We start from the raw sequence: 9,071 nt of genomic DNA, 5'->3' as shown, positions 1-9,071 counted from the left end.
CAATCGCGTTTTAGGGCTGGGCTTGGTGAAGTTGTCTCCTGCATTTTAATCGTCTCTCCGGCTTCATCATTGCCCGTCACCTCCTGCCCTCCACTTCTGCCCACAGGTAGCTGAGAGCAGAACAGAGAGGCGCAGGAAGATCAGCCAACATTTCACATATAATATTATTATTTTTATTTTTTTTTTTTAAGAACAAATGAAAATTTTCAATCTGATTGAGTCACAAATGGATTTTTCTCCCAAATTTCTTGCTGGGAAGCCAGGCGAGTGGGCTGCCCCATGGTGTGGTGCCCACCTGCCATCGGAGCTGTGGCTCCCTGCAGGGAAAGGTGTCCCTCCAGGAAGGAACGGCGCTCAGAGCCACCCAGAGCTGGGGCAGGCTCCATAGAAACAGGCAGGAAGCTCAGCTCACTCCCGTCTGCTGATTTCACCGTTAATTATTTTTCTTTCTCTTCCCTATCTGTCCCTGCAGCAGCGGTGGGAAGCCCATCTGGTGACGGCTGCATCAAGAAGCAGTGAGGGTCCCAGACCTCACCCTGCTGAGAGGTCCTTACGCCTGAGGACTGGGATGGCAGCAGGGTCTGCTCTGGGCTGGCAGGACACAGGGACATGGGCAGATGGCCCTCTGAGACCTCCACCCTGCCTCTGTGAGTGCTGGGTTCCTCCCCTTCCAGCTGGGCAGAGAGGAAAGCTGGGTCTTCAGTCTGCGCCATTGTTCACTTCCATGCCTGCAACATTTGCTGGACAGGGCCAGCCTGAGTTTCAGACCCAGCGGTAGGTGATTTCTCACCAACATGACTCAGAGAGTAAAATAAAAACGACTGTGTGCTTTAATCCTCCTCAACTCGCCAGCACTAGAGCCTTGCAGAAGGAATGAGAGAGGGAAACACCAGAGGAGGATGAAACCTCTGCAAGGCTTCGTAGGAAGGGAGCAAATCTGCTTACCCTATGTACGTGCACATGTGTGAACACACCTGCCTGTCCATGCAGACGTTAAATTACAGCAGGCTTTGGGGTGTCACAGTGGCAGTCCCAGGGAGGGGACACCCTGCCAGGCCACCCCTCCAGGGCATCCCTCCTCCCAGCTCCCTCCTCTGCAGGCTTTTGTTGGCGCATGGACACACACGATTGATGGTTACATCCAGTTTTTAGTTTACATCAAAACTTTTACAAGCATTTTTTTTTTTTTTGGTTACATCAAGCTTTTTGGTTTTTCCTTATCCCCTGGGGAAAGCCAATACATGGGCTTTCTTAAAGGACTGCGTGGATCTTGCAAATGTCACTGGGAACTGGGTTTTGTGCGGCAACACCGAAACACCTGGGCATCCATCATGGTACGGCAGCAGAAATTTCACCAGTACTGCTGTGCCAGGATGGGTCTGCAGCCTCCATATCGCTGGAGGAAGGCAGGACCAGGGATGCAGAGACAGGACCAGGGATGCAAGGACAGGTGACAGCCAGACACTGCAGAATGCCTGCCATCTGAACGATGCCAGAGGAACTGTCCTGTTGCCTGTGCTGGTTTTGTACACAGGGGACACGGTGAGGAGGGGTAAAATCCACCAGTGTGTGCACAATTCATTGTGTCTCTGTCAGTGCTTTAAATCAAATTAAACTCTGCGAAAAAAAGAAAGCTGCATTTCTATAGCAGCACCTGTTATGCTACTGCAATTAGAGTTCCTTTACAGCCCCATGCATCAGGAGGTTTCAAAATACGGCTGTATAAATACCCTCTGAGTATAAAAGCCAAAATGCCAGCCAGACAGTCCTCTTGGGGAAGGCTGTGGGCACACACAGCCGACAGGCTCCGCTTGTGGCCGGGATCCCTGGGGTACCGGGGCTGCACGCCCGAGCTGCTTGGTGCAGAGGGGGCATTGAGCGGGGTGCAAGCGAGAACCATTCCCACCGACCTCCCCAGGAGCTGCTCCGGGGGTCCCAGCACCTTTTTCTACAGGTCTCCAGTTTCCCACGGGGATTACGCATTAACAGAAATGAAGGACAAACCACCAGGGCTTGTTTATAATAGCATAATTAAATGGACTCTGGTCAGCCAACAGCTCTGCGGGGACAGCCCCGCACCAAGGAGCCCCTGCAGGCGCTCCGTGCCACAACAGATCGGAGCAGTTTCAGAAGGTTTGTGGATTTAGGGTTTATGGAGTCATTGATATGTGAATTAATCACTGACTGACTGAGACTAACTCTTCAAAAGGAGTCATTATGATCTCTATAGAAATATAATGATTCCAGTGACAACATCTTCAATGAGACTTCAAAAACACTTATTAAAAAAAAAAAAAGTACAGAAATATATATTTAAATAAAGCACTCGTTCTCAGTTGTTACCAGGCACAAAGGTAAGGAAAATCCATCCTTCCAGAGGTTCAGCCCTGGGGATACAAAAACTATTAACCAGGCACAGGTAAAATTTTGGAGCACGGTGGGCTGGAGGTGCAGTGAGGCAGACCTTTTGCAAGGGAGAAGAACAAGCTCTTGCCAGCACTGACATTCCCGTCCCCTGCGGTAGAGGCAGCACCAAGCCCCCAGCTCAGCCCTTGGCCTTCCTGACACGCTTGCAGCACCCAACGTGGGGCTGTGGTGGCATGGTAGGGGCCTGTGCTCCAGCAGTGGTTTGCTCTTTGCCCCCTAAATGAGCTATGGAGTGCTCTAATTCTGCTTGAGCTGCTAGGGAAGGCTTTATTCCTGCTCAGCCCGTGGTCATCTCGAAGGAGAAGCTCTCTGGGGCCAAGCACGGGGCTGGTCCTTTGCTGATGGACCAGGCTCCGTCCCACAGAAGCCCCAGCTTTTCCCAGTGCTGTCAAGCCAGTATTTTTGCAAACCTCTAGGGCAGGTTGTGAAGGGAAGCACAACCACTGCAATAACTCAGCAGGTCAAATTAAAGCACAAATTAAAGGACAGCAGCTTCTTCCTGGGGGCGATAAGCTGTGGCACTGCAATCCCGAGGCTGCTCCAAGGGTCAGGGGCTCTGCCGCTGGCCTCGCATGCTGATGCCCCCCCAGCAGAGGCTGAACAGCTCATGCTGGGCTTTTCAGCTTAAGGGTCGGCCCTCCCACATCTCCCCACACGCCCTGCAATCAGGAAGAAAAGTACTGCAGGTGGAGCAATGTATTTCAGGAGGCGATACCCACACAGGCGCATGCAGCCTCTGTGCGTGCCTTTGCTTCATCCATCACCGCCGAGGCTGCTAGAAACACCCCGGGCTGCAATAAGTCTCCTCTGCTGGCACCCCTCACTGCGGGGAAAGGTGACCACCTCCCAGGGCAGCTGCCCTGCCACACACTGCGGGCCAGGGACTTGGCAGCCCCTGATGGGATTTTTTTCATTATTTGTGCAGGACTGGCTTCAATTACATTCTCTGTTACCTTTTGGGATTGCAGCATTGCCTGTGCTTGGATTTCCCAGGGCAGCATCTCTGCTCACATCCAAGGCTGGCTGCGAGCCCTGGTGCTTACCATGACTCCTGCAGTGGGTTGGGGCTTCTTTTTTTCCCAAGTTCCAGCTCTGGGAGGCAGCTGATGGGATAAAGCCATGAGCTTTCCCTCCTGGATAACTCCACACTTCCAGGGAGAAGCGCAGCAATGTGACCTGTGAGTCTGGGAGCCTTAAAAAGCAGAGGGAAGGGAAATGTAGGAAGTGTTTCTAGTTTTCAACATCATTTCTTAAGGAACTGAGGCTTCCATATGCTTGTAAGCTGTATTTTATGTCTAAATGTGTCTTCACACTTGCTCTCCCACCTCCAATATCTTTTGTGCCTTTTAGCCTCTTTAAGGGAAATTTGACCCTGCTTTGGGTGCAGTCCTTAAACCCAGATTGAGCCAAAGCAAGGACAAAACAAACCTGGGGGCCAGGGCATCAGGCACACATACCTGGGCAGAGAGCTGCAAGCTCCAGCAGAGGAGGAGGAGGAGGGAGAGGGACCCTGTGCCTCCTCTTCAGCTGTGGTGCTGGAGCAAGATGATCCTGGGGCACCCCTAAAGGGCTCAGTGCAGCTAGGGCAGGAGCCCCCACCTGAATCACTGCTCAGACACTCTTCCAAACCTCTGTTCCTCTCCAGCTCTGCTTATAGTCACCTGTATGCACCTGAAACTTTGCAGAACTCTTTGAAAGAGCCTTGTGGAGAAGCATGAGTGGGTACAGGAAGACTTTGCTGCTGCAAGACTCAAAGCTCACCAAGGGTAAAAGGATTGGGGTTGTATCACTTGGACAGGGCACTCAGGAATGCCAGCAAATGGGAGATTCCTGCGGCTTCAGCTGGGCACATTTCTTGGACGCGTTAGCACATTAGCACCTGAAGAAACTCCAAATGCTATGGATGGGAGGGAAAAGGGTGTTACAGCAGTCACGTGTGAGGTGACCAGACCTCTTGTGCTGGCCCCACTCTGCTAATAAACACCAAGGGAAGGGCATCAGGTGCATGGTCAGTGAAGTTCCCCCCAGCTACAGAGCTCTGACCTGAGCTGTGCTGGAAGAAGGGATGAAGCAGCACATGGGGAGGAGCTGACCTCGCATTTTGGGGAGATTTTGGTGCTGTTGGCAGGCACAAAGGGCTCTGCTTGTGATCCTGTATGGGATCTCCCCCTGGGAGAGGGCAGCACAGCCAAGGTGTGGGCACAGGAGCCCAGGGGTAGTGGGGATGCAAGAGCACTTGCCTGGGAACCAGGGAGAAACGGGTTGGACTTGAGCACGGATTCACCTCGAGGAGGCAAAAAGAAAAATCACTTTTCTCTCTGACTGAACAAATTGGATGGGTAATCAGGCTGGGTAGCCATGGAAACCCCCGAGGCCGGCTCGGTTGTCACTTTTTGCGATGGCACCGTACTTTGCGAGGGGAGAGCCAGAAGTGCTTTAGAGCCTGTGAAGTGGGAGCTCGGGCTGTGCGTGCAAAGCCTTGCAGAGAGCACGCAGAGAGCCTTCGCTCTGCCCCAGTCCTGGGCTGGCTCCCTCCTCTGCCACCGTTTCCAGAAATATCCAGGTATTTAGGAACACAGTGCTCGGATGTAATTTCCTAAGCTTTACTTCGTGCCTAGATTTCCCCCACCACCTCTGCATCCCCATCAGCCCAGCATCGGGACCTCAGCACCTCCTCGCCGTTAGCACCCAGTACTAATTGGGCTGATCTTTGTAAGGTAGAGTGAAAACACTATAAATATAAATACCATATATACCATGTATGTATACCATATATAGATATATATACACCATACATATATGCACCATATATATATATACCGTATATATATATACACACCATATACCACATATACAATATATATATATACCATATATATAAATACCACTGCATGGTGCATTAGGAATCAGAAAAAGGAGCCAGGTTCACACAGCCAAGCAGCTGAGAACAAACCTGGTTTTCCATTAAAGCCAGGCTGCAAATCTCTCCTTGACCCATAGTTTACAAGAATTGGCTACTGAATTGCAGCAATTGCTTGCCACAAAATCCCACAGCCCTGCGGCACCTGGTGCTGTCACCTGAATTTACTGGGCTCTCTCTTCCTTATTTCCCAACCCTTTTTTGCCTCTTTTTCTGTTTTCTTCTCCCTGTTGACTCGTCCTGATGGGAAGGTCCCAGCCTCGCCTGGTCCACCAGGCTGGCAGCACCCCCGGTCAGGTTAATCCGTTCTCACCGCTGTGCCTGGGGGCCCGGAAGGAAACCAGGCTGGTGCTGCTGGGTGGAAGGTAATTTCACAAAGCTTCCTCCAGATGGCAAAATCTTGTTGGGAACACGCATTCCTGCTGATGGCAGGGCTGAACAACCAGGAAGCCACGTGGCTGCTGCTGTGCCAGGGGGTGGCTCAGCAGAGGCTGAGCAGGAGACATCCCAAAGCACTGCTGGACATCCTCTGTGAGGATTTTCTTTCCTTTCCCAGTTCACTTTGAGCTAAGAGCATGGCTGTGGGTTAGCCTCAGGGGGCTGGGAGGGAAGGAATAGCCTCACAAGGTTGCGACGATGCCTGGCAGGGCTGGCCCACAGCTCTCTGGGGACAGCTGGGATGTGGTGCTCATGGCACCAAGGACCACAAGGGTTTTAGTGCAAAGTCCTCTGAATGCTCACCAGTGTTTCTCGGCCGAGAAAACATCCTGCTGATAAAGAAGGGCTGCTAAGGGTGGCTTGTAAGGGAGCAGGATTTCTTGAAGACTTCACTCTCCAGGGGCTAGGGAGAGTAGGAAGGGTTACATGTATTACAGCACTACCCATCCTCACCGTTTCATCAAACTTCATGATAATGAGCACTTTTGTTCTTTGAAGCCCCTTCCTGGCACAGGGAGACCTTGAGATTTCCTTTTTAAAGAAAATGACCCCTCACAGATAGCTTAAGGGTTATTACCCTTCGGCAAAATCGAAGGAAAATGGCAAACAACTCCATAAGACTGTAAATTTTTAAAATCTCACGAGCTTCTGGGGCAGACCTGGAGTCAGTGCTGCCCTGAGGGCATGCCCAGGAGCAGCCAGCAGTGGTCAGAGCATCGCAGAGAGCCGTGGGGAGCGTGCTGACTTAAACCAAGGCTGCTGATCTCCCCAGGGCTGGGTTCATCAGCAGCCCTGCAGGTCCTGCTGATGGATGTGTTTTGGGATAGCTGGCAGCTCCTGGGGAGGTCCTGCCCCACAAGCAGGGGCTGCACGCTGGTGGGAGCAAACCTGCCTGTGCAAAGCAGCACCCTGTAAGAGCCTGGCAGGGTAAGAAATCACCAGCCTGGACGAAAAGATGTTTGGACTCTGTGTCAGAAGGGGCTTTCCACACTTGGGCATGCGCTGTTCAAACAGCTGCCTCCCTTTGTCCCCATGGTCTCCGTGCCAGAGCGGAAGTGTCGCCCCTCGCAGCTTTCCCCAGCACAGCAGGACCACCTCCTGCTTACACGTGGCTTTGAAGGGGCTGGGGACGATAAGCTCAGTGCCGGGCTGTGCGGATGAGATTAGGAGTTCACCTCCACCGCTCAGTGGCAAGCCCCAAGGCTGTTTAATGCAGCTGAAAACCCCAGACACCCTCATGTCCTTGTTGTGTCATGTTGAGCTCCCTCTGACATGCCCAAATGCTGCCGGGAAGGAAGAACCAGTGCCAGCATCCCCATGGAAATAAGTGCCCACGGCAAGGCAGGAGCAGGGGGGGTGAACCTAGAAATGTATAACCACGGGTCACAGCACTCCCGGGCCCTCACCCACGCCTGTCAATCATTACTTTGGGCCGACTGTGACCTCCAGAAATGGGGCAGAACAAGGCGAAATGAGCAGCCGTGCCCACGCACCAGCTTTTGAGACCTCGCACCCCAACCCCACGGGGCTTCGCCCCGCTGAGGGCAGGGCCAGGGGCCGGATTCCTGCTCCCCCCCTGCCCCGTTCAATCTCCGTTTCACCTTCAGCACAGAGGCTGCCTTGCCATCCCCACCCCTAGGGTAAATATTAACCCTGGAGGATTTCTTCCCCTTCTTTTCCTTTTTAATTCCCAACAAATGAAAGTGAAACAGTGAAAGCCTGAGTCTCTCCCGGGGAGCAAGCAGGTGAAGCTGACGCAGGTACTGGGCAGGAGGGGCCAGGACTTCCTACCACCTCCAGGAGCCCTTCTGCAGAGGGCAGAGCCCGATGGAGAGAGGCGCCGTGCCCGCGGGGAGCCCCCCGGCCACGCAGGCAGGTGGAGGCAGATGAGCTCGCCCTGACAGCCAGCCCGTCCATCCTCACGTCCCCTGCACGGAGCCGTGGACTGCATCCAGGTTGTCCCAGCGGAGAGGATCAGTGCCAGGGTGTGTATCCCTCCCTTCCCTTGCCCATGGGTTTGCTCTAGGTCCTGCTGCCCTGTCTCCCTGCCCCTTCCACTGCTGCTAGTCCACGACGCAGGGTGTGAGCCAGGAATTCAGTTCCCTTCCCGCTGAACCCCTGGGAACGGGGTACACCCCCTCCCTCCCTTCTTCCCTCCCCTGACCAAACATTTCCTCCGAAGGAGGATCAAGGCAGGGTCCGAGCCCTGCTGTGCCAGGAGCTCAGCCCACCCGCGGGAAGATGCAGACCTTGCAGCTCATAACCTGGGCAATAATTGCGCACAAGGGAATGGAAATCTGGCCATGCTAGGATCAGGAAGGGCTGAGAAGTATTTTCAGAGTCCCAGCAGGTCTGTTCTCTGTAATCGTATTTCAATCTCTGGCTCCTGTGAGCTTGACAGACCTGAGACAGGCCAAGGTGACCTCAAAGCATAGCTGCTTCTAATGATTTAAACTGATTGCTTGAGTCTGCTCTGGGGGAACGTGGCATTTCCCATCCTCAGACCTGCAGTGCACAACGTCCCCGTGGCCTGGCCGTGCTGGCTGGTGACCTGGTGGCAGACGGGGGTGGAAAGGAGGACACAGCCTCTCCCACCGCCCCTTCCCAGGCAGCCCTCAGAGGGCAGAGAGGAGCTGGTCTGTCTGCTGCGGGGTGGGAGCCAAGCAAGTGCAGGGGTGCCACTGCTGCCCAGGAGCACTTGCAAGGGTATTTCTGCTGAGATCTGGATGCTCTGGGCTCCTGGAGGCACAGCACCCCAGATCACCCCCCTCAGCTCAAGCAGGAGTTCGGTTGAGATACCCAGCCTCAGCACCACACAAGGCAGATGAGTGATGTTAACCTTCAGGGCATCGTACAGCCTCCTGTGCTGTAACCATGACGATTTGGGGAGGCGAGCTTGCGGTGGTTGGGATGGAAGGGGCAGGAGCGGAGAGGGGAGATCTACTCAGCCCCCTTCCCCAGGGCAGCGCATCGCCCTGGGCACCCCCAGAAGCAGCCAGCTGGGGCTCCAGCAGGGCAAGAGCAGCTGCACGGCCCACACTTGCCACATCCACGTCGGAAAGTGGGAATACCCCACTGAGACACAGCCTACGGCGCTGGAAATCCACCTGGAAGAGGGGAAGTGAAAACACGCCTTGTTACCAGCTGAAATGGTATGCCTAGCAGCTTTCAGCATCCTTGGCATTCAGTGATTGCTTGGTGCTGGAGGAATAGCTGCCGCGTGCCTGATCTAAGGAGTTAGCTGGAGCCTTGCAGGGCTACAAGCAGGCCAGCACATGCACAATGT

This window comes from Cygnus olor, chromosome 5, assembly GCF_009769625.2.
Source record: "Cygnus olor isolate bCygOlo1 chromosome 5, bCygOlo1.pri.v2, whole genome shotgun sequence".
NCBI lineage: Eukaryota > Metazoa > Chordata > Aves > Anseriformes > Anatidae > Cygnus > Cygnus olor.
Note: the sequence above shows the minus strand (reverse complement) of the source record.